This window comes from Sorex fumeus, unplaced genomic scaffold, assembly GCF_029834395.1.
Source record: "Sorex fumeus unplaced genomic scaffold, SorFum_2.1 ptg000078l, whole genome shotgun sequence".
Taxonomy (NCBI): domain Eukaryota; kingdom Metazoa; phylum Chordata; class Mammalia; order Eulipotyphla; family Soricidae; genus Sorex; species Sorex fumeus.
The window spans coordinates 3,138,442-3,165,461 of record NW_026606135.1 but is presented as its reverse complement, the minus strand read 5'-3'; the positions used below and the strand labels follow the sequence as shown (position 1 = coordinate 3,165,461).

Genomic DNA, 27,020 nt, shown 5'->3' with positions numbered 1-27,020 from the left:
TCTAAAGATGCTTGGCCTAATGTTTTGGTGCTCAGCCCAGCAGTGTGATGCTTGGGGCCATAAGACCACATAGTACCAGAGATAAATCCATCTTAGCTTCTTCCCTAGCACTGTTTTTTTAATTTCTTAATTGTCTCTAAAATACAAGTTATGTTTGCAATCTGTGGGTAAATACATTCTAACTTTAAATTTTAACTACTATGTCACTTAGCACGAGAAAATTAAAGCACTCACCTTCACTGAGATAAAAATCATACCTCTATTTGAACATAAATGACCTTCAAAAAGTATTTATTAGTGCTAGAGAGCTAGCACAGTGGGCAGGATGCTTTCCTCAAATGCAGCCAACCTGGGTTTGACCCCCAGCACTGTAAATGGTCCCTAAGAACTATCAGGAATGATCCCTGAGCACAGGACCAGGAAAAAGTCCTGAGCATCAGGTATGACACCCAAAAGAAGTGATTGTAAATGAAGAGTCCCAAAATTATATAATAAATACTATCACCTACAAATAAGAAATGACAATCTCTTAAGAAAAAATATTAATATGAAACACCTGCGTAATAGATCCCAAGAAGCACTACGTGCCAGTGCCCTAATATTTAACCATATGGCACAGTTGAATGAGAAATTCCAGGAGCAGCACAATGACCCCCAGAGTACCTATTAGGAGGTCTCTCCAAAGAAAGTACCAATAATATGGCAGCAAAAATAAATGACTACAAGTCACATGAATACATGTTATAAACATAACTTTGTCATAAAAGCAATCTGAAGAACATCTAATTTGTAATATCAGTATATTGAGGGGCTGGAGCGATAGACAGTGGGTAGGAAGTTTGCCTTGCACGCGGCCAGGTCGGCCGACCTGGGTTCGATTCCTCCGCCCCTCCTGGAGAGCCCAGCAAGCTACCGAGAGTATCTCGCCCACACGGCAAAGCCTGGCAAGCTACCCATGACGTATTGGATATGCCAAACACAGTAACAGTAAGTCTCACAATGGAGACGTTACTGGGTCCGCTCGAGCAATATATTGAGATTTTAAATATGCCAGAAAAAAAAAAAACATCATATCAGTATTATGATTATCTCTAGGAGAGGCTAATGGGGATGTGATAAAGAATACATTAGAAATTTCATATTTAATATATTTTTTACCCAGGTGTGGGCTGGAGCGATAGCACAACAGTAGGGCATTTGCCTTGCATGCAGCCGGCCAGCTGAGTGAGGTTCGATTCCTCCGCCCCTAACGGAGAGCCCGGCAAGCTACCAAGAGTATCTTGCCTGCACGGCAAAGCCTGGAGAGCTACCCGTGACGTATTCAATGTGCCAGACACAGTAACAAGTCTCACGATGGAGACGTTACTGGGCCCGCTCGAGCAAATGCATGAACAACAGGAGGACAGTGCTACAGTACTACGCAGGTATGGTTACCCAGGTGTGGTTACAAAAATATTCCTTATGTTGTTTAGAAATATATTATAATGCAAAAAATTCCTAGAAAGAAAATGTTAAGAAGCAAGATTAGGGGCTGGAGAGATAGCACAGTGGGTAGGGCGTTTGCCTTGCACGTGGCCGACCTGGGTTCGATTCCCAGCATCCCATATGGTCCCCTGAGCACCGCCAGGAGTAACTCCTGAGTGCAGAGCCAGGAGTAACCCCTGTGCATCGCCGGGTATGACCCAAAAAGCAAAAAAAAAAAAAAAAAAAAAAAAAAACCGCAAGATTAAGGATGATTTTTAAAAGATTTCTATATTTTAAGTTTTGCTGTGATGAACAGTGAATGTGTAGCACAGTGGTAGGGCATCTGCCTTGCACGCAGCAGACATGGCCAAACCGAGTTCGATTTGTCCTCCCCTCTCAGAGAGCCCGGCAAGCTACCGAGAGTATCCCACCCGCAAGGCAAAGCTTGTGAATTTGATACGTTAAACACAGTAACAACAAGTCTCACAATGGAGATGTTATTGGGCCCACTCGACCAAATCCAACGGGAGGATAGTACTATAGGATAGTTTTAACAATAATTAAATAAATCTCTTTTGTTTGGTAATTCAAGCCTTTCTTTTAAAATCTTCAAACTAAATACAATGTTGCAAGGTTATATAACCATAAACATAAACTTCAGAATAAGAACTGAGAATAAGGACGGAATGATAATACAGTTGAGTAGGTTACTTGGCTTGCACACAGACATCCCAGGTTGAAGCCCCAGCACACCATATGGTTCCCAGAGCTCCCCCAGGAGTGATCCTTGAGCATAGAGCCAGTAATAATCCCTGAACACTGCTGGTGTGACCCTAAATAAATAAAAACAAAAAAGGAGTAATATCCAAGCACTATAGAGTATGGCAAAAAAAAGTCAAAGAAATAATTATCATTAATCACTATAACCATATATTGCACCTTCATGAAAATAATAGCCATTTTCCATTTACTAATTCAGGTTTTACATTTAAATGTTATTTTTATAATAGTCACTAGGGGGCTCCAAATAGCACAGCAAAACTACGTTCAAAAGATCAAACACCAGAAAAGTATTATCTGTTATACAGGTGGGAATATTCAGACACATTTGTAAAAAAAAAAAAATGCATGACATTAATAATGAGCTACCCCTATCAAATCTTGGGCTTCTCCCCAACGCGTCTTCTGGTTAGCTTCAAATCTAAAGTATTTTACAATCTCATGTTCTTTGTTCTCATGTCCCATTGACATTTATTTTTTTCTTGGCCATACCTGCTGATGCTGGGGCAAACAAGTGGTGCCTGATGAACTTGGGCTCCTGAACACAAGACAAGCACTGCAGTCTTTTAAGCGATTTTCCAAGGCCTCATGCCCCATTTAATTGCAGCTTCTACTCCAATCATTTTGCTTTAACACTTTTTTAAAAGAAACTAATGACCTTTAATAGTCAAATCCAAAGGTCAGTTTTCAACGCCTATCTTACTGCCATTTGAAACTATTAAGCCCTCTTTCCTAAAACATTCTACCTTTTTGATTCTGTAAGCTCATAAAATTAGAATTATTTTGTGTTTAAGAAACAGATCATTAGTTTATTCATTCAATCATTCATGTAAGAGATTTACTCACTGTGCAAGGCATTAAGCTATTTCAACAGTAACCATAAGGCAGTTAGAGTCTAATGGAAGAGATTATATGACAATTATAACATGGTTGTCTTGAGCTGCCACAAAATTAAATGTAATGTCGTTTATAGAAGGAAAAAACCTGGTCAAATCAACCAAAGTAGAATTCTGCCTTTACACACTTTTTTTTAATAGGTTCTTTAGACAACATTAAATTACAAAATTTTAAACTAAACTTAAATAATGTTTATTAAGTGGATTAAATAAACTCTCCAAGACATGCCTCCCCACCACCCAGCATGGTGGAAAGCAGCCTTAATTGCCTAACCCAAATCACAGACCTGTAACAAGTAACTTCGAAAATATTTCCAAAATACTTCAAGAGAATGTAAGACACTGTTTCCATGTTCTCACTTAACATTTTCTCCTAAATGTCCTTCAATTTTCTATTTCCTGCTTCTATTAAGATGACAACAAATTCCAAACGGTCAAATAGGTACTTCCATACTTTACCTATGAAGCTCACTGACTTCTAGAAGATTTACTTTTCTTAACTCTTCTACCTCTCTGATTCCTTTCCCTTTCCCTCCTTTTCCTTAGACCCTCTCTTCTCATTCCTCACATCTCCCCAGAAATTCTTCCAATATCATTCATCTAACTACCAAATGTTCAACTTTTTGGTATCCAAGGAGATAGGTCAAAAGGTCAGAGCACATGTCTGGCATGTGTGAGGCTCCAGGTTCAATTTCCAGCACCAACTAACTCCCTGGGCACTGCCAGCTGTAGTCCTGATAACCCATGGAAACTCCCTGAGCACAGTCAGGTGTAACCCTAATAGTCAAATCCAAAGGTCAGTTTTCAACCCCTATCTTACTGCCATTTGAAACTATTAAGCCCTCATACAGCATTTCCAGGATGAGCGTTCAAGCCCACACTGGAGACACCTCTGGATTCCTGAGCACTGCTGGGGAGCACCCCCAAATTAATAAAACAGATATACTTTAAAAAAATACATCTGATTATATTTTACCAACCTATATGACCAGCCACTGACTATCCTAGTATCACTTTTATTTCTAGTATCTCTATATTTGACAAGATAACAGCAAACTAAATAAAAAGCAGTATTTTATTTAGTTTTTTTTCTTCAAAAGAATGTCATATTAAATCACCCTACATCCAGAGTAAATTACATAGTCTGTGGATGCAAATTGGTCTGATTTGTAAGGCCATGAGCCCGAGCTCTCCAAGATTCAGAGACCTGCTGTTCTGTAGACAGGGGAAAATAGTATAAGCAAAATGGGATGACACAACGCAGTCGGGAGAATCAAGAGATTTTTTCGGACTAGAAATGTCGGAAATAAATCAAAGTTCTATAGAACACAAGATTATTTATATATAATCATTATCTCAGTATACCTTCATATATTTTTCTAAATATATATATATATATATTCCAGAAGGATGAGACTCTCCCCTTCTCAAAACAAAACAAAACTGATTCGTTTTGTTTCGTTTTGTTTTGAAAGCAAGGTCACGTAATTTTAAAAAAAGAATTTTAAGTGTATATGCTAAGACTACTACTACAAAGTATTTTTAATTTATGGAAGTTGTGAGTATATAAGCGGAAGGATGCGATCAGGGTAGGGGGTAAATAAAACATTTGTCTTAGCAAAAACAGACTGAAGCATTGTTAGGAAAACACACATTTCAATGATTCTAGAATATGTTTTAGGTGTATTAAAAGGGTTAAAACTCATTAAGATACCAGATGAAACTTGCAAGTACATATCCATTACCGTAGTTAATAATTTACACAATTTCTCAATCTGTAAAAGGCCACTTCAGTCAGATAGACCAATACAACCATAACCCTTTATCTTTAGAGTGGTCAGAGTCTGATGAATGGGTCAAAGATTTATAAAACAGGAAGAACTGTATCAGCAGGTTTTGTCTTTGCCAAACACTCCACTAAAAATGCTTATTACAAAATATATGTGGTGTAAAGAGAGTGTTTTCTCATTCTTATTACCAATCCAAAACAATACTACATATCCATCTAAATTTATTTTACCAAAAACACTAAGCCGTGTAAGTTATTCAATATCACTGAATGACAAAATGAAAAGGCAGCACTGAATTGTAATTGGAAGAATGGGATTGGGAGTAAGAACTATGTGGGTTAAAACTCCTCTGCTAGTTACGGGGTTCAATTAATTACTCTGGCTCTGTGTATATTTTAAAACAACCAAAATAAAAATTAAATTCTTGTATATATGTCAAATGACAATCATGATTTCTTATCTGAAAAATGAGAGCAACCATCAATCCCTAACTTATAGTGCTATTTTGAGATGGGCACAAAGCAGCTACTCAACAAATGTTGAATCCTAAATCTTGAAAATTCAACACACATACCTGAAAGCACAAAGAAAAAACAACCCGTATAGGATATATACTTTCCAATGAAAAGAAATCCTTAGACTCTGACCATAGACTGAGGTTATCAGGACGATGGGCAGCAAAATGACAGGGTCTGATGGACTGTGGTGGAGGGATATTGGCCCTTTGCTGGTAGGCCTGGTGTAATAACACTATTCCCATAGGACACATAAGCATTTATACCCTTAGAAACCAATATAACTGTAGTAATTTTTAAAAATTTCAAATTTCAAGTTTTGTTTTTAATGTATACTTTATAATTAAAATCATAAACTGTCTACAGCACAGAGGGTAGGGCGTTTGCCTTGCATATTGCTGACCCAGGTTCGATTCCTCTGTCCCTCTCGGAAAACTCGGCAAGCTACCCAGAATATCTTGCCCACACAGCAGAGCCTGGCAAGCTCCCCGTGGCATATTCAATATGCCAAAAACAGTAACAACAAGTCTCACCATTTGTTGTGAGACGTTACTGGTGCCCGCTAAAACAAATTGATAAACAACGGGAGGACAGTGCTACAGTACTACCCTTAGTAAATTAGGAATTGTATGTAAGCATGTACAAGGAAACACAAATTAATTAAAAATAGCTAGTTAAAGAGATAAGCAAGGGGTGGGAGAGACAGATCAGGGCTGAGGAGTACACATCTTTTATGCACAAGGACCCAATTCTACCTGGGCACTTCTTGATCTCCTATGCAGTGTAGCTCTGGTAGACCCCTAGAACTGCTGGGCCTAAGTAGCATCACATCACAGAATCCTAACATGGAGCCATGGGCCCAGTAGACCAAGAATTTATGGGATAACTCCAGGGCTTTCTGAGCACTGCTCGGGAGATGTTAATTTATTAGTTAATTACTTTTCATGTATCTGAGATTGCATAATTTATAATAGTCTTAATAATGATTTCTCATGCACATAATTCCAATACCACTGCCATCACCAGTGTACTCACTTTCCTCCCTAAATTAAAACATTTTTAATAAAGGTAAGTAGGTTTATATATAAAAAGAAATATAGGAGCCAGAGAGATAGTAGAGCACGTAGGGTGTTTGCCACAGCTGACCATGGTTTGATCCCTGGCATCCCATATGGTTCCCTGAGCACAGCCAGGAATAATTTCATAGTGCAGGCCCAGAAGAAACCTCTGGGTACTGCCAGTTGTGCTTCCAAACAAAAAGAAATTAATTAAGAGAAATATGTGGTTTAAAATACTAAAAACAGTGTCGGGGAGATAGTCAGTAGCAGAGGACACGATAAACATGTGCAAAGCCCTGAATTAGATCCTTGATACCACACGCCCCCACATCACCAGCACTGCCAGTTGCAAACTCTGAGCAACTGCAGGGCCAAGACTGGAAATGTCAGCATGTCTATACAAGGATTAATCACCACTGCAGTGATCCCAATTAAAAAAAAACCTGAAAACATCTACTCTCCTTTAAAAAATGAAAAGAGCTGGGAAGGTGTGTCAACAGCAAAGCATGCACTTGGCATGTCTAGGTCTAAGTTCAATCCTTGGCATTAAAAAAAAAACAAAAAATAAAAAAAATACAAATAAAATATTTCTACCAATCAAAGTAGCAAAGACTCATTAACAAGTTAAAAATATACCAGGAAATTACTCAAACTCATAGGAGTTTAAACCGGTAAAAAATTTTCTGGAGGGCAATATATGACAAGTCTTAAAATTATTCATCCATCCTATCTCTCCAGTATTTTGTCTTTGCAAAACTGTGGTATTAAAATCCAAGACATAACACTGCTTGGTTATGTAAAATATATTAAGAACGCACTGACTTATCTACAAGGTTATAAAAAGAACAAAATTTCAATATAAGGGGGCTTCATTGTTAAAGAATTACACCTAAAAAGTCCACTAAATTATAAGCGCTACTAAGGTGATTTTTAAGCCCTATGAGGGTGATTTTATAGTACAGCAGGTAGGACACTTGCCTTTCTTTCATGCAGCCAACAGGTTCAATCCTCAGCATCCCATACAGTCTGCCAAGCCCATCAAGAGTAACCCCTAAGCACCAGCCAAGTGTGGCCCAAAACACACAAATTTTTATTTTAATTTTAAAGAGGTCTTTATAGCTTATTTAACTCTACTTCAAGGTTTCTAGACAATATCCCAAGTACAAAAGTCTCTTCACTAGGGACAAAAGGATAGTACAGCCTTGAGCATCGCTGGGTGTAACCCCAAAACTGAAAAGTCTTTTCCACTTTTCTCCACTATTGTCAAGAGTGACAAACTATTTGTTGCAATGTATGAGCTCCTCGAATTGATGAACATATTTACAGTGTGACATTCCCTAGCACTGTGGAGTTTCATTCTTTGCATGTGAAGATGATTCTAAATATTCTAAATGATCCTTTAAGGAACTCCAGGACTCTTTGTTCTGTAGATTTCTGTGTGGTCCTCTCTGTTCTAGTTTTCTACACCACAAATACTGACAGCTTTAGCTTCTTCTCAGACTTCTGGGCTCTAATTAGGTTCCCCTATAAAATGATATAATCTGGAAAATGCCTGCAGGCAATATGCTAGGATCCTGTAAGATTCAAGTCATTTATTTTGTTTATTTAACAATCACTGTCCTATAACTTTTGTTGTCTGATGTCTAAAACAACTTGTTTCACATTTTTTATCCCCCTTTTGTTTGTTTGTTTATTTATAGTAACTTTCTTCAATCTTTTTACCAGTGGACAAGCACTTAACCTAGTTTACAGGCCAGCAGTTATAACCAAGGCCTTAGACCAGTAATTTTCATGGACTGGTAGTTCAAGACCACTGGTTTCAAGCATAAGGGAAACTTTCACAGCAGTTAATCCTACATTAGTATCTATACTGTCTTTTTACAGTACTTTTTACATTTAGCATTTGCCCTAGAAATTAAAATATGCATGTTGGACCTAGGGAGATAGCTCAATGGGCTTTCCATGTAAAAGATGTCTGGGTTCCATTCCTGGCAGCACATGGTTCCCAGAGACCTGCCAGGAGGAGCCCCTGGGCAGTGCTGAGCATGGCTCCAAAAGAAAGCAAATGCATACTGAAGATTTTACAGCGCACTTTCAAACAAAAATAATTTAGAATATGAAAATCATGGCTGTATGATTACAAATGCACCTTTTGAATTCTTATAATTTTACACTACTTCTATGGTTGCAGCCAATATGGTAGTGGTAGTGTACAAAAAAGGAGGTACTGAAGGCCAGAGCCACATCCAGTGCCTTGGTTCCTGGAGTGTAGCCCACAGCCTCATACTTGTAAGGCATGTGCTCTACCACTTGAACTACGTTCCCAGTCCCACTGTTCTTCATTTTTTGCTGAAGATTCAAGGTTCCATCTGATCACTTTTATTTCTAGCTCACAGACTATATTATATTATTTCTTGGCATTTCAAGTCTACTAAAGACAAATTATTTTACTTTTTAATGTCTATAAATATTTGTTTTAACCTTATTTTATAGGTTATGTATTTTTAGTGAATATAAAATTATAAGTTGACATGGCTGTTTTTTTCCCCCCTTTCAACACTTTTATGAATGTCATTCCTGTATCCTCAAGCCTCCTTTTCCTTATGGTGAGTCATTACCATAATTATTATTGCACTTCCAAATATTTAAGACATCTTTTACTCTTCTTTTGCTGGTAAGAAAATGATATGCTTTGCTGGAATACATATGTATATGTAATATACTATTTTTTTGCTTAGATAATGGTTCTTGTTTGGGATTTCACCTACTTGGATCTTGTTCTTGAATTTGTAAGTTAATATAATTTATCAAATTAGACGTTTCCTGTTTGTTTTGGGAGGTCACATTCAGTGAGCCTCAGGGATCACTCCTGGTGGAACTCAGGGAACCGTATGTAGAGGTGGGGATTAAACCCAGGTGATACTCATGTAAAGCAAGGAAAGCACCTTACCTGCTATACTATTGGCCTCTCTGGACCAATTATCAAAATTCTGAACCACTGTTTCTTCAAGTATGTCCTTTACCACTTTTCCCTTTTCTTTCTAAAATTCTAACTGCACATTTACCAGATTATCTGTAATTATCTCACGGGTATGGTTGGTAAGCTCTTTAACTACCACTCTCCTACTCTTTTTATTAAATTTAAATCAATCTGTTAAATCAAATGTTCTATCAACATGTCTTTATATCCACTAACCCTTTCTTCTGATGCCAGGATGCTATTAAGATTATATATAGTGTAAAAGATGTCTTATATATTATATTAATGTCTAAAATTATCTTAATTTCTAATATTGCTATTATCTAAAATTTTGATTTTTGTCCTTTAGTATAGTTTCCACACCTATAAAAAATTTTCACCTGTTTGTTCATTCTGTATGCCTTTTCACTAAATCCACAAGCAAATTTTTTCAGTTACCTTAAAACACTGTCAGTTTCACTGTATTACTTTTGGTCACATTTTCTTGTGAATAGCAACATTTTTATAAGCCAGGTATTTTATACCAAAATTTATTTTTATTGACATAAGCAGTACTTTTCCACTAGAAGTAGATATGACTATAGCCAGACCACCAGAATGAAAACTGAATTGATCTTACCTGCAATTGAGTTGGGTCTGAACTCTGATGCACTTTAGTTAGACACAGTTCATCACATGCTTTAAATATTTAGAGGGTGAGAATCATGACTTTCACTTCAGCAGGATCTGGGATATGAGCCCAAGTAAGATTGTAGAGATCTGTTTGTACTTCACAGATAAGTCATCAGCTTTCAAAATGGTGGGAGTAATTCACATGTACACTGAAATTAAACAGATGACAGATGGTGTGAGACACATTTCCACTATTAGAGTCGTTTCTAGATAAAGCAAGGAAGATAGGATGAGCAGACTCACTTTGTAAATACATGGGCTGCAGAGATAGTACAGAGGGTAAGGTGCTTGTCTTGCAAGTGCCCAACCCAGGTCCAATCCCCAGCATCCCATATGGTCCCCCAACCACCAACAGAAGTAATTCCTGAATTCAGAGTCAGATGAAACCCCTGAGCATTGCTAGGTATGACCCAAAAGATTAAAAATAAAAATTATATAAGTACATCAGTATAAATTCAGGTAGTTTAATAGATATATAAATGGATTCATACAGAAATATTTAAAAGATTTAAAAGACATATATATGTATACATGTTAGGATATACACATATTATTTCATTGCTCTGTGAGCTAAGGGAGTCTACAAGCAACAACACTCCAGTATCAACAAACATATCTAGCACCTGTATCTTGGTTTCTCTTTTCTCCAGTTGAAGAAGGCAAAGATCCTTAAAGAAATGGTTGATTTCAGGACTGGGGCAAGACCTAATCAAGATGAACCTGAAGCATCATGTGACACCACAAAGAGAGGTATGAGTATGAGTGTGAGTGTGTGTGGACACGCACACGTGTATATTTGGGGTATGTGACAGAGCCTGGCAAGCTACCCGTGATGTATTCGATATGCCAAACACAGTAACAGGTCTCATGATGGAGACATTACTGGGCCCGCTTGAGCAAATCAATGAACAACGGGAGGACCATGACCATGACAGAGACAAGAAAACAACTGAAAATGTTCCCAAAGACCAAAGCTAGAACAATTTCACTAACATAAATGAGCCACAAATAACTGTATGATAACTGAAATAATTAAGACAAGGAGAATTACAGACGTAGCTAAGACACAAAGAGGTGAGTTTGAGGCCCAGTACCACCTGCATGCAGATACAATGCTGATGACAATACTGTTCATGATCCCAGTACTACAAAAAGTGAACTCCGGTACTCCACAACCAAACTGCAACTAAAAAATGTACAAGTACAGAAACCAAGTATGTGCAACATTTGCTCACCACCACCACAACAAACCATAAAAGGAAGGAGAGAGTGTAGGGCTGTTTTTTCTTATGCATAAAGGAGGTCCCTAAGAGATGGAGTACGTGTTTTACCAGTGGAATCACTGAGTTTGATTCCAACACATATACCCCCACTACCCGATTACTGTTGGGAGTGTCCCCCCTCTGCCCCCAACCCACACACAAAAGAGCATAAAGTATATATCCATGAGTTCAGACTAATTTTAAAAAAAAAGACTAGAGGGCTGGGAAGATAACTCAAAAGGTGGCTGGAGTGTATGCTTTGCATGCAGGAGACCTAGGTTCAATTCCCAGGACCACATGGTTTACCAAGCACCACCAGAAACAGCTCCTGAGCACTAACGTCAGTAGTAGCCTCCAGCTTCCAGTGCTGCCTGGGATGGTGAAAGACAACAAAAATGAAATAAGTAAATGAGAGCAAAGAGTCAGTTTTCTTATGCACAAAAATGCAAAATTTTTAATGTAGCTATACCACCCTTGAGAATTGCGGTGGGGGATGGGGGGCATAACTAACCACTCCTTAAGTGTAAGTTGTGCTTAAGTGATTTCCTTGCAAAGAATACAGAATAGAGAAACGATACTGGAGTGATGGTACAGAGGGTAGGGTGCTTGCCTTGTATGTGGCCAACCCAGGTTCAATCCCTGGCATCCAGTATGGTCCCTGAGACTGTCAGGAGTAATCCCTGAGTACAGAGCCAAGAGCAAGCCCTGAGCACTGCCCAGTGTAGCAACCTGCACCTTCTCTACCTCCAACCCCGCCCCACTGAGGAAAAAAAAACAGTATAGAGAGACGGGCTGGAGTGATAGCACAGCGGTAGGGAGTTTGCCTTGCACACGGCTGGCCCGGCTGGGCCGGATTCGATTACTCCGCCCCTCTCGGAGAGGCTGGCAAGCTACCGAGAGTATCTTGCCCACATGGCAAAGCCTGGCAAGCTACCCATGATGTATTCGATATGCCAAACACAGTAACAACAAGTCTCACGATGGAGACATTACTGGGCCCGCTCGAGAAAATCAATGAACAATGGGAGGACAGTGCTACAGTGCTATAGAAAGAGAGAAGAGTTTTAATTTTATCATTAAAAAACCTTGAAAAATCAAAAAAAAATTGGCAAAGACTTTCTAGACCAAGTGATTCAACATTAACATTATAAGTGATACTGACAGCACATTCTCTTATAATAATAAGACATAATAAAAACCACTTAATTTCTTTTTTTTAAAATTTTTATTAGACACCATGAGGTACAGTTGTAGACTTACAAATTTTTGTGCTTGGGTTTCAATTATACAATGATCAAGTACCCATCCCTCCACCAGTGCCCATTTCCTACCACCACAGATCCCAGTATCCCTCCCACCTCCCATCCCCCCCATCCCACCCTGCCTCTGTGGCAGGGCATACCCTTTTGTTCTCTCTCTCCTTTTGGGTGTTGAAAACCACTTAATTTCTATGTTCTTCCTTCCAAATACTAATAGAAAGACATATTCTCTAATTTCTCTCATATTCACTTTCTCTCTCCCTCTCACTACCTCCACTTTTTCGTTCCCCTCTTCTATAAAGCCTATATGATTAGTTAAAAATTATAAATCATTTAGCCTATTTTAAAATAAATTACATAAATACATAATATTTAATTTTGTAAAAGAAAACAGTACTTTTCTCTCTCTCTCTCTCTCTCTCTCACACACACACACACACACACACACACACACACACACACACACACACACTTGACTGCGCTCAGAGCTTAATACTGACTGATTCTGTGCTTAAGGATCACTCTTGGCAATTCTTGGGGGAGCCATATACAGTGTCTATAGTAGAACCTGGGTTGGCAGCGTGCAAAGCAAGCACTGAAACCCCTGTACTCTCCCTCTGGCCCTGACTTAATTTTTCAACTTTACTATTAGCAGTTTTTGAATAATATATGGTCACGGTCACGGTTCTCCCGTTGTTTATCGATTTGCTCGAGCGGGCCCAGTAACGTCTCCATTGTGAGACTTCTTGAAGAAAACAGTACTTTTATCAGAGAAAAATTTTTAAGGTTTTTCAAACACATGCAATTTGTGTCACTCTGTCTTTAGGCTAGATATTAAGTGTAAGTGGAAATAAATACAATGTTTGATGTTTAACTGTAAGGACTTTCTCAGGTTGGCTTCCCAAATTCTTCCTCAGATTGAGAAGAAACCTAAAGAACATATTCTATGAACAAACAAAACATTCATTTTATTTATTTTTTATTTATTTTTTGGGGGGGTCACACCCGACTATGCACAGGGGTTACTCCTGGCTCATGCACTCAGGAATTACTCCTGGTGGTGCTCAGGGGACCATATGGAATGCTGGGAATCGAACCCGGGTTGACTGCATGCAAGGCAGACATCCTACCCGTTGTACTATTGTGCCAGCCCCCTACACATTCATTTTAAAGAAATAAATACTAAATCTCAAAGTTAGATTTTTCACTCACTGGGAATTTTCTCTCTATAAATTGGTGGCAGAACTCCCTAAAAAGCAATATATTTAAGAAATGCAAGGCTAATCAGAGAGCTTAATGGGCTAAGTGCATGCTCTGTACATAGGAGGTCCAGGCTCCATCACTGTTCCCTAAGCACAGAACCAGGAACAGCCCCAAGCTCCACTAGGTATGGTGCAAGAAACAAATCGGAAATAAATAAATAAATGTCAAAATAAGAACTCCATGCTACTCTTGTCTCTACCACTTACAACTATGTGATCTTAGGCAAATTAACCTCTCAAAAAGTAGCATCTACTTCACAGTCACTTCAACACATTTTTCAGGATAGAGCAATGAAAAAGATTAATGAAGATAATTCAGATAACTTGATAACTTGCAGGCTATCGAATGTAGCCTGCCCACAGGGCAGAGTCTGGCAAACTCCCCGTGGCGTACCAAATATGCCAAATACCAGTAACAATGATGGGTCTCATTCTCCTAAAGAGCCTTGAATATAATCTCAGGGCTAGGATGAAAGAGACGTTACTGGGGCCTGCTCGAGGCAATCGACGAATGAAGATAATTCATAAAAATACTTTAAGATATGACCTGATAGCTAACAAGAACTCTAAATAATATAGTAACAAATATCACCTCAGGAATTAGGTGATATTCTTTCATAAATCAAATTAATGCCAAAATTTTTTAAAATTACAACAACATATTATTATGGATAAGAACAGCTTTTATTAATGTAACTAACTTCATTTTTGTTAGGATCATTTGTATCTAAGTTAGTTTTCCTCACTTTGTCTTCAATAAATTTCTTCTCAGTCTTTCATAAAACCATTTGTAATGATGCCATATATATCATGATACTTCAATTTTTTAAAAAAGAAAAAGAAGTATAGAAAAAAAATCTATTTATCAAAAAAAAGAAACAAAAATTAATAAAAGTTGTTGATAAGGACTAGAAAGACACTACAGCAGGTTGTCCTTTATGCAGACAACTTGATTCACCCCCAATACCACATATGGTCTCCCAGGAGTGATTCCTGAGTGAAGAACCAAGAATTAAGCCCTGAACACAGCTGGGGATGGCCCTAAAAACAAAAAATAAAAGTTGTTATAAGTTTATCATAATTAAAATTATAACTACCTGAAAAAAATACTCAGATCACCATACTTTTTGTTTGTTTGGGGGCCACACCCACTTTTGTTCACATATGTGAACATATGGGGTGCCTGGAATTGAACCTGGGCCAGCCTTGTGCATTGCAAGTGTACCGGTCCTATTTCATGATACACTTGTAGTTGTACATGGCAAGGGTACATGTACGTGGCAAGTACCCACTGTACTATTTCACCAGCCCCTCAGGTCACCATATTTTATCTTATACTTTCAAGTTTTATCCTGATCAATCTATCACTCTTTGTACCAACTATATATTAACTCAGTAGTGCTGAAGTGAATGTTTTTCATTTCAAAATTAGATGAAGTGTCTGGACAAGAGAGATAGTACAGGACTTAAGGTGCTTGCCTCATATGCTGACAGAGGCACCACCAGGAGTGTTCCCTGATCAGTGAGTCAAAAAGAGTCCTGGAGCACTGCTGGATTTGCCCCCAAAACAAACAACAACAAGGGGGAAAAAAACAGTATTAGACAAAATCTTCAATTTACAAACATATTGAATTCTGCAAGTTCAGTTTTACTTCACTGTATAAAATTTAAGAAATATCCTGGCGGTTCTCAGGGGACCATATGGGATGCTGGAAATAGGACCTGGGTCTGCTGGTGCAAGGTAAACACCCTACTCACTGTGCTATCACTCCAGCCCCACTTTTTTTTTTAATGTTTGTTACACAGGTTCGATTCCTCCGCCCCTTTCGGAGAGCCCGGCAAGCTACCGAGAGTATTCCTCCCACACGGCAAAGCCTGGCAAGCTACCCATGATGTATTCGATATGCCAAAAACAGTAACAAGTCTCACAATCTGTTGTGAGACGTTACTGGTGCCCGCTCGAGCAAATTGATGAACAACGGGAGGACAGTGCTACATCTTTCCAAAGAAACAAAATTATGAAATAAAGTTGAGATCCTGGACATTAAAAGGTAAAGGTAAAGGCCCTCCCGTTGATCGTCGATTTGCTCCAGCGGGCCCAGTAACGTCTCCATTGGAGACTTTGTTGTTACTGTGTCTGGCATATCGAATACTCTCGGTAGCTTGCCGGGCTCTCCGAGAGGGACGGAGGAATCGAACTCGGGTCGGCCATGTTGGCCGCTTGTAAGGCGAATGCTCTACCCGCTGTGCTATGGCAATTTAATCCATAACTACCAATAACTGGAAATATACCTAAAAAAAAGTATCAGACCAGAGCAACAGTACAGTGGATAGGGTGTTTGCCTGGCACGTGGCCAACCTAGGTTTGATCCCCCAAATTCCATAAGGTCCTCTGAGCACCACCAAGAGGGCTTCCTGAGTGCAGAGCCAGGAGTAACATCTGAGCATCACCCGGTGAGATCCAAAAGGTCAGTGGAAAAAAAAGAAGAAAAGAGATATAAGAAAGCACTGTCCTCCTGTTGCTCATTGATTTGCTCAAGCGGGCACCAGTAATGTCTCCATTGTGAGACTTGTTATTACTGTTTTTGGCATTTCGAATATGTCACAGGTAGCTTGGCAGGCTTTGCTGTGTGAATGGAATAATCTCGGTAGCCTGCCGGGCTCTCCGAGAGGGGCAGAGGAATCGAACCCGGGTCAGCCCAGGTAGACTGCGTGCAAGGCAAACGCACTACCCGCTGTGCTATCACTCTAGCCCATAAGAAAGCAATACATATAACTATATTAGGTTACTTTCAGAAACTTCTTTTGTGCTTCCACAGTTAGCAATAAAATAGCTATTATCTGTGATTAGGAGTCTTTTGTTTTTTGCGGTTTTTTTTCTTGCTTTTTGGGTCACACTGAACAATGCTCAGATGTTACTTCTGGAGGTGCTTAGGGGACCATATGGGATGCCAGGGATTGAACCCATGTACGCCACTTACAAGGCAAATGCCCTACCCGCTGTACTATTGTTCCGGCCCAGGATATTTTTTGGTACTTTATTCATTTTGTATCCTTGCAAAGCATAATCAGTAGATAACAAAGTACCTGTCTTATATCAGGAATTTAAAAATATCTATAAATGAATAAATAGAAATAAGAGTACTATTTGAATCAGTTGCTTTTTTGGGTTTTTTTGTTTTGTTTGTTTTGTCTAATCCCAGGATTAGACATAACAATTTTCACAAATTTTCTTTTACTGAAGTATTTTTTAGTAATTCCATTAGCCATTTAGTTGCAACAAGTTAATATAAATTATTTTGTGTCCACAAAGAAATCAGGATTGGGGAGGTGACTGAGACTCCCCCAGTTGAAACAGTGGTGAGGGGTAGGTCACACTGGTGATGGGACTAGTGTTGCAATGTTGAATGCCTGTAATAAATACATCATGAACAACTTTGTAAACCATGATGTTTAATCTCCAGTAGTACGTATGGTCCCCTAATCACCACCTGGAGTAAACCCTGAGCACAGAGCCAAGGGTAAGCCCTGAGCACCGAGAGTGACCCAAAAACAAACAAAAAATTGTACTAATTAGTTCCCTACCTTATTTGGCCTAACATACCCACTTCAGAAAAAAATTACCAGGTATCCCTTGCCCAGTTTGGTATACATTGTTTTTATAAACATATTGAAATAATGACAATAACTTTGGTTAACATCTATTATCAATTATACTTACAATATTTTACCTTGAGACCAGAACTTTTGAGATCCACTTGGGCTGAGATATAGTAAAAATGGTTAGACACATGCAAGGCATGTGTGAGGCCCTGGGTTAATTTCCTAACACTACATGGTCCCCAGACTATGTAGATTACTACCAGAAGTGTCACTGGCATGGCCCCCATGACTAAAATCAAAAAACTGAGAAACATTCAAATAAACAATAGTGCTATTCACTACAGTCATCATGCTGCATATAACATCCCTAGAACTCACTACTCTTACAAGTTGTATCTTTTGACCACCTTTCAACAGGAGGGCCTTTACCTTTAAACATTCTCCCTTATTTCTTCTGCCTCTAGCAAGCAAATTATTCTATGCCTGGGTGTTTTTTACATTCTACATATTGCAATTTTTTCTATACACACAATACCACTTTCAGAGCATGGGAAAGTTGGGGTGGGGGGCAGAAGCCTCGGATGCAACTAGAGGGTGCTTTCTCTTTGTTCATTTAAGGAAGAGGCAGATTTGGATCTGGGGAAGGAGGAGCTAGTAAACCAAATAAACCAAATAAATTTGAAAACCTCTGGATTAGATCTTAGATTAGAAGGAGAAAGACCTTAGGGGGATGTTTATATGTAAATATTTCTACAAAGTTGATCTTCACTATGCCTTAAGGATCCCTTAAGGGTTCCTTCCATGGAGGCTGGAGTGATAGCACAGCCAGTAGGGCATTTGTCCTGCATGCTGCCAACCAGGGTTCGCTTCCCAGCATCTCTTATGGTCCCCCAAGCACCGCGGGGAGTAATTCCTGAGTGCAGAGCCAAGAGTAACCCCTGTGCATCGCCGGATGTGACGCAAAAAAAAGAAAAGATCCCTTCCATAAAATGAACCTTTTACGAAAGACATGTTTGAGGGACAGCAGAATTTTGCTCCCTAATTATAGTACCTTCAGAAGTTCTGATGTTGATATATATATGAAACTATATATCACTGTCATTGTCACTGTCCTCCCATTGTTCATCGATTTGCTCAAGCAGGGTCCAGTAACATTGTGAGACTTATTGTTACTGTGTTTGGTATATTGAATATGTCACGGGTAGCTTGCCAGGCTTTGCCGTGTGGGCGGAATACTCTTGGTAGCTGGCCAGGCACTCCAAGAGGGGTGGAGGAATCGAACTCCAGTTGACCGGGTAGGCCACGTGCAAGGCAAACGCCCTACCCACTGTGCTATCCCCTACCATATATATACAGTTCATATATAAAAACTACCTATATGAATAGTTTCATATATATCACACACATATATGATATTATTTTATGTTATGTGAATCATCTAATCATTATAAGAAATTGAACATAACAAAAAAAAGTCAAAATCTTATCAAAGTTAACTTGCAAAATAAAATGGGATGGGCTGGATATATAACTCAGTGGCAGAGCGCATGCCTAGCTGCATAATGCCCTGGATTAGATTTCCTGATACCACTAAAATACTGTCAGTCTGACAAGGACATTATAAAAATTCCCAAAATTAAACCTTTTTCTATATTACCCAATACTATTCTTAAGCTTTTCTATTTTTTTAGGAATTCTCATAAAACTCTAATTACTAATTTTGCCACTATTAGTCTACCAAGGTAGAACTTTAAATAATATGTAAACAATTCAAATATACTTTTGTTTTTTGTTTAATTTTTGGTTTAGGGCTGAACCAGCAGTGTGCAGGGGACCATGAAGAGTCTGAGGGTGGACCCAGCCCTCCAGTATGCAAAGCATACATACAGCTGATGACCTATCTCTGCGGCCCCAGAGTGAATTGTTAATTTGTTGGGGGAGGGGCGGCTGTTTGTTTTTGGAGCTGCACCCAGCTATGCTCAGGGCTTACACCTGGCTCTAAACTCAGGGATTGTTCCTGTGGTGCTCTGTAGTGGCGGGGGTCAAACCAGTCTGTTGCAGACAAGCTAAATTCCTTAACCCTTGTACCATCTCTCCAGACCCTAAAGTGAATTTTTAAATGAGCAGAAAGGGCAAAAAGACAGGGGTCAGGCCTCAGGGGTCAGGAGCACATACCTTGAATGCATATGGATCTGTCAGATATGACCCTGGTGGCCCGCAAGCACTGCCAAAGTGACCTTGGTGACCCAAAACTCTGCTGGACATGAGAACTGAACTATCAGGCAGATTAGGTAAGTATTTCTGGGATTAGGTCCTGGTCCTCATAAGAAATGCTTAAGGATCACCACTCCATTATTAATTAAAAATAAGATGAGCAAAAAATGTTATAACCAGTATCATACAGAAGTTAAAGCGTAGCAAAAGATGAAAAACTTTCTCTGCAGGGGACCATTTCCAGTGGTACTAGAAATCAAATTTGGGCTCTCACATGCAAAACATGGACTTGAAAATTTTGAGCTATCTCCTCAGTCGTGAAATATTTTTTCAATAGAAATATTTTTTAAATGGGGCTGGAGCGATAGCACAGCAGGTAGGGCGTTTGCCTTGCACGCGGCCGACCCGGGTTCGATTCCCAGCATCCCATATGGTCCCCTGAGCACCGCCAGGAGTAACTCCTGAGTGCAAAGCCAGGAGTAACCCCTGTGCATCGCCAGGTGTGACCCAAAAAGCAAAAAAAAAAAAAAAAATATTTTTTAAATAGAAAAATTTATCTGGTCTGCTCTAAACTTTATGAACCAACCTCTGAAAATAATTTGATACTCAAGGGGAAAAAAAGGCAAAAATCAAAGAAAACAATTTGGCCAAATGAAGTAACAGCCAACTACTTTATTTCATTTACAAAAGAAAGCATCACTTCTGCCAAAGTGGATTCTATGCAGGGCAAAATTCAGTCACCTACATCATAATATATCCAATGCTCATTTTTGATCTTCCTGTCTGCTTTTTTTTTGGGGGGGGGGGGCGCGTCACACCCAGCAATGCTCAGGGGTTATTCCTGGCTCTGCATTCAGGAATTACTCCAGGTGGTGCTTGGGGGACCACGTGAGATGCTGCAGATTGAACCCAGGTTGGCCATGTGCAAGGCAAATGCCCTACCTGCTGACTATTGCTCTGGTCCCATTCCTGTCTGCTTTTAAGGAGTTTAAGTAGACCCCTGACATACAAAATTATGCAAAGTATCATAATAAATACCTTTCTTCTTAAGGGGCCAGAATAATAGTACAGTGGGCAGGGCAATTGCCTTATGTGCAGTACCCTGCCCACTGTACAAACTGCTGCGCTGGTTTGATCCTAGCACTCTGTTCAGTCCTCTAAGCCCCATCAGTGTGATCCCTGAGCACAGAGCCAGGGGTAAGGTCTGAGCAACAGTGTGGTCCAAACCTCCGCCAAAAAAAGTTTTATCTCCAAATAATAAGTATTTTGGGTATATGTAAACCAGTCCATTAAAATAGATTATACATATATATGTTATTATTAGTATTCACTGAAGCTTCATAATACTTTACACACAGTAGTAACTTGTGTAAGGTAACAATATTGATACAGTGCAAAGTTAGGATTCAAAACAAGATCTGTCAGAAATCATTTTTGGCTAAATCATTTTAAGTGTGGGCTATAGGATCATATCTTTGGTTTAAATGACGATCATATTCTCTCAGAATATACTTTCTAGGAGCTAAAGTAATAGTACAGCAGGTAGGGTATCTGCCTTGTATGTGGCCAACACAGGTTTGATTTCCAGCATCCCATGTGGCCCCCAAGAACTGCCAGAAGTAATTCCTGAGCACAGAGCAATAAATAACTCCTGAGCACCACCAGATGAGGCCCCAGACAATGACCAAATAATAATAAATAAAAAAGAATTCGTGAACAAGTCATTTGTTATTATAGTCCTGGGAGAGCAACAAATATTGGTATCTCTGGGGCTAGAGTGATAATACTGAGGCATGTCTTGCATGCAGCCAAGCCGGGCTCCAACCCTAGCACCACATATGGTCCCCTGAGCCTGCCAGGAGCAATCCCTGAGCTCGAGCCAGGAGTAAGACCTGAGCATCATAGCTAGGTGTGGCCCCAAACTAAAAACCAAATAAATTAATATTTGCATTCCCTTTTTTAGCTGAGAAAACTGAAGCCTAGGTTGAACAAGGTCTAAAATTACAGAAGTTGCAAGGGTCAAAACTGGAATTAGGAAACTCAGTTATCAATAACTATGACATATCAGTGAGATGAGCATTGGAATATAATACTAAGGATCCTCCATATATACCGTTTTTTTTTGTTAGAGGGTAGGTCATTGTGAAACTGAAAATTCCCAGATTTTCCCCTTAATAGTTTTGTTTTAAATGATTATTTATGCTTTGGTAATACATGTTAAGCATTATTTATAAAGCCCAAACGTTTATCATTCAATAAAAACTGAACCAAAAAATAAAAATGAAAAAATTTTAAAAACTATATAAACCTCAAGTACTAAATGTGAAAATATAAGCAATTCTATCCTCATCTGATTTTGAACAAACTGCTAGACGAAGGCCACTTTGGAAAATATACTTTCTATGATTTGGAGAATGATTTTAAACCATTAAGCAATATAGGAAGCTTTTGAAGGGCTGTCAGATTTTAAATGACAACCGTGAAATTTCAAAAAGAACAGGAGAAGTCAGCACCAAAGCTAGTTTAACATTAATAATAAGTGATCTAATAAATAGGTCTATGTTTGCCCAGTCAGGTTTTGCTTATTATGTCAGTTGGAAAGCAGGAAGGGAACTGGTTTTAACTCCCATTCAACCTGTATCATGACAACATTTTTTTATCAGAAATGTGGCTGATGTCAGCATAACACTGAGATAGTTCATGCTTAAAACTGACCTTCCTTTTCTATTTTCATAATTTGTTCTGTTATAGAACTGAGATAACCTTCTTAGAAAGGGTAATTTATATTTGCTGAAAATCTCCTATATGCAAGATATCACTTGAATTTTTGCATTTAATTTCTCATAGTCAACCAGCAAAATATTTATCTTGTCTTTCAAAGAAAGAAACATTTGGGTCAGAGAGATAGTACAGCAGATAGGGTGCTTGCCTTGCACTAAGCCAACCTGGGTTTGATCCCTGGATACTATATGATCCACTGAACACCAAGTGTTTCTTAGAAAAAGAGAAGAAACATTATTCTTGACTAAGGTCACATAGCTAGTAAAGGAGGCAGAGCCAAGGTTCAAACTCATGTCAATTATTATAATGTTCCAAAGCACAAGCAGCTCTCTTGTTTCTTGTACAGTAACGTCTCTGGGGAAAATACAACAGATTCTAAGGACTGAACAGAGTATTATAAATTGTTCTAGTACCTCAAAATTAGTAATAAAGTTATACTGGCCTTTGAAAAATTTCTGGAAAGGTCATCGTGAAGGGTACTTTAAGGATACTTTAAAACACCTTGAAGTCAAAATACTAGGCCGTCAAGTAGAAAAAAGTAATATAAATATAACATTTACTATTATAGACAGAGGGCTGGGGCAACAGCATACCAGGTAGGGCGTTTGCCTTGCATGTGGCTGACCTGGGTTCGAAACTTCTGTCCCTCTCGGAGAGCCCGGGAAGCTACTGAGAGTATTCTGCCCGCATGGCAAAGTCTGGCAAGCTCCCCATGATGTATTCAATATGCCAAAAACAGTAACAATAAGTCTCAAAATGGAGATGTTACTGGTGCCCACTCGAGCAAATCGATGAAGAATGGGAGGACAGTGACAGGACAGTGATTATAGACAGAGAGCACTCCCCCCCCCCCCCCCAAAAAAAGACATAACTATTTCTAATCCAAAACAAACCTGTTTAGAAAATATTAAAAGATCACCAGAGTAAGCTGGCTCAAAGCAGCATTCCTTGGTGTTAAATCCATAGAAGACTAATCCCTACAAAAATACTGGAAGATCATGAGTTTCCATAGTCAAACAAGTTTGAGAAATGCTGAACTTAATGCTAAACTAGTTCCCTTACCAGTTACAAACATTACATTGCAATACTTTAAAGGACGTCCTCTGGAGTCAATCTATCTGGATTTGAATCCTGGCTCTAAAACCTACTAGCATTATCATGTAACTTTGGCCATGTTACCTACCACTCTGAGTCTCAGTGTTCTCATCTAGAAAAACGTAATAGGATCCTGGAAGATAGTTCAAGTGTAGTGCACATGCCTAACATGCAAAGGCCCCGAGTTTGATCCTGGGCACTGCACGGCTTGTAAGCACCTCCTAGTGCCCACTCCCCAGCAACTCCAGGTGTGGGACCAGTGGCCCCTATGTCCCCTGAGCACCAGCAGCTCTCACAAGATTGAACTCTGCCAGGAATGGCCTTAGGAACCCTAATGCCCAGATGTAGCCCCATTATAAAAATAATAAGGTAACTGTAGAATCTAGAGTTTCTGCACAGATTAGAAATAGTGACAAATGTGGTGTTAGAGCCTTAAAATAGGTGCTGGGCCAAGAGATAGTACAGAGGTTAAGGTATTTACCTTGCATGCAGCCTACCTCCTGTTTGATCCCTGGAATGACATATCGTACCCCAAACACACCAGGAGTGACCCCTGAGCACAGAGCTAGGAGTAAGTCAACAACAGAAAAATTAAAATACAAAACCTAAAAAGTGTCTAATAAATATTAAATTATTAATAGTATAGTTTTATTAAGCTAATAATCATTATGAATTGCCAAGAAGGAAAGGTCATAGTTTCCCAAACTTACATATTGAACCCACTTTACAAACCATCCATTAGAAAATTACTTTTTTTTTAACTATAGTTAGGTACCATGGGTATAACAGTGTTAACTTTTATGTTTCAAGTAAAAAGTTCCTGCATCTTCACCACTACCAAAATGCCCAAGAACCTCTACCACATCCTGATGTCCCTTCTAGTCTTCTTTCTTCCAAAAATTAACATATTGATATAATGGGAGAAATGCAGCACAAAATAGTTTTCAAAACAATTTTAAAAAGCAAAACTTAAAAGCACAATGGAGAATTCCATCTATAAAACAAAATGTTTTCTAAGAAATGAGTGTATCGATGTAATAAAAGGGAATCATATAAAATATGCATAGAATAGCTCAATACTTCTTTCCTCCATACCATATTAGGCATAGCTCTTCCACCTGGCTACTCCTGAGTTATATCCTTAGGGGGCAGGGAGGTTTCACAGGGTACATCCTGCGGTGCTCAGGGGCCACTCTCTAGTCTATGGTCAGGAGCAGCTCCTGTTCGTGTCGAGGGATCATATGCAGTAGCAGAAATTAAACCTGGGCCTCCTTCAAACAAAGTACTTGCTGAGCTCACTGAGCTATCTCTCTGACCCCCTTATTTGTATCCTTAATATTCAACCAGCAATCTTGCTTTATAGAAACCAGCACATAGACTCAGTGCCTGAAACTTGTGGGGTGTAATATATTATTTAATGTCAGACAGATGATATCATAAAATTACACATATCAGTATTTCTACAAAACACCACAATTCTAATTATTCCAAAACTGAAGAAAGTCTGAGCGCATATTTCATTTTATTTTAATATATTTCATTTTAAAGGGAATGAGTGTAGAAGAAATAGCTAAGAGGACGGAAGAACCTATGGCTCCGGGCACATCTCTTTGACTCCACCGGTCTTCCTGCATTAACATACGCCTCAGAGGCCTAGGCCCTACAAAAACAGGATGAGAACGGGTCTCCCAAAGAGGAATCGAAAGAGCTATGCTTAGAATATCACGCTTCACTCAAGTGAGAGAAGGAATCCGAAGTTCCGACCTCCAACGACGATTGAAAATCAGGGACGCTGTCTTGTTTGCCAAGGCACTGAAAATCAGATGGGTTGGACACGTAACACGATTTGAAGATGACTGCTGGACTAGAGCCGTTACACAGGATGTCAAAAGATAGTGTGGCCACCCACCTACGAGATGGTCAGACTTCTTCATCAAGACCCTGAATGAACAGTTTGAGACTTTGTGTTCCTGGAGCAAGCAGACACCATTGGGCTACACTAGCACGCGATAGGGACAAATGGAGACATTACTGGTGCCCGCTTGAACAAACTGATGAGTAACAGACTGGCAAGTGATCAAGTGATATTTCGTTTTGGGGCCACACCTGACTATTCTCAGGATTTACTCCTGACACTGAACTCAGGGATAACTCTTGGCAAGGCACAAGGAATCATAGTGGATGGCAGGTGTGGCTGTAAGCACTTTATCTGCTGTACTATCTTTCCGTCCCCAGAGAACAATCCCCCCACCCACCCCAATATATTTTAAATATGCCAAAATAATGTAATATGTAATCTTGGTTTAAAAAAACATTTTGGGAGAGCTAAGCTTTAAATGTACTATTTTGCTATCTTATTGACATTTTCTAATTCCCAAATACCAGGGGTTATGCTTTATGACCTAAATATTATTGCGATATTAGACTTACAAAGAGATCACGAAACCAGATTATTGCTGTTCCTTCCTTTTGGAACTCGTAACTTTTCATACTCCCCTTCAACCTGGCATCAAGCTTTGCAAATGCCTGAGGTCCCAGTGATTTTTCACACCTAATTTGGGCTCAGTATCATCACCACCCCTTCAAAGCAAGCTTGTCAAGGTCAAAAGATTAAGTGACACCAAATAACTTCCATTCTACATTTCTCCTCACCCAGGGTTAAACCTTGACACAGAAGAGAAACAACTCCATGCTCAGGTTCTTTATGGCATGCTGAGCAAAGATCCAGATTGCTACACATTGATTAGTAGAGCTGAAAACAATGAAATTATCAAGTTTTGTGTATAACTGAGCATATCAGTCTGTCAATATAAAATACATTTTTCCACAAAATAATAATTTTGGTATCAGCTAAGACTACCACTACTACAGTCACCCAAAATGTAAGCCCTTTCAATAATTAATCCCCTCTAAATAAAACCCATTTTTCCTACTGCACTGATCTCATTCACTTCTGTTGTATTCTCTGTACCCTCCACCTCTACCACCATCACACTTTCACAATAATTTTATTTCCTAGCAGTCCATTATGCTATTCTATTATAAATAAATGCCTTAAAATCTGAACAATTTTACATTCAGTCTTATCTAAATTAAAATGAAGAGCAAGCTATTCTTTCTCTCACCTTACAAATGTAAAGCATGGATGGCATTCTTTGTTTATCATAGTTCTACATTCTCATATAATGTAGAAGTTGGTGTCTTTTGAAGTTGGCATCATCTGTCCCTATTTCTTGTTTCTGTCATCTGCTGACCTACTGATCATTGTCCCACATAAGCTTAAGACTTTGGAACCGGTTCTGAACCTTTCCACACATTGCTTTGCCACCTTTTGGAGTAACTCTCTTCCTATATAGCGGATTCATTAGTTTTTATTTCCCTTATCCGTA

At 39.0% G+C, this 27,020-nt stretch overlaps 1 long non-coding RNA gene across 2 annotated transcripts in view; it reads left to right on the top strand.

Moving 5' to 3' along the window:
* Positions 1–26,762, top strand: part of LOC130038645 (uncharacterized) — a 38,436-nt gene extending 11,674 nt beyond the window's left edge. For both annotated transcript variants that reach the window (XR_008794745.1, XR_008794744.1), the window contains 3 exons: positions 1,163–1,424; positions 10,806–10,905; positions 25,180–26,762. This is a non-coding gene — a long non-coding RNA (uncharacterized LOC130038645). The remainder of the gene's footprint in view (positions 1–1,162; positions 1,425–10,805; positions 10,906–25,179) is intronic.
* Positions 26,763–27,020: the final 258 nt, after the last annotated feature.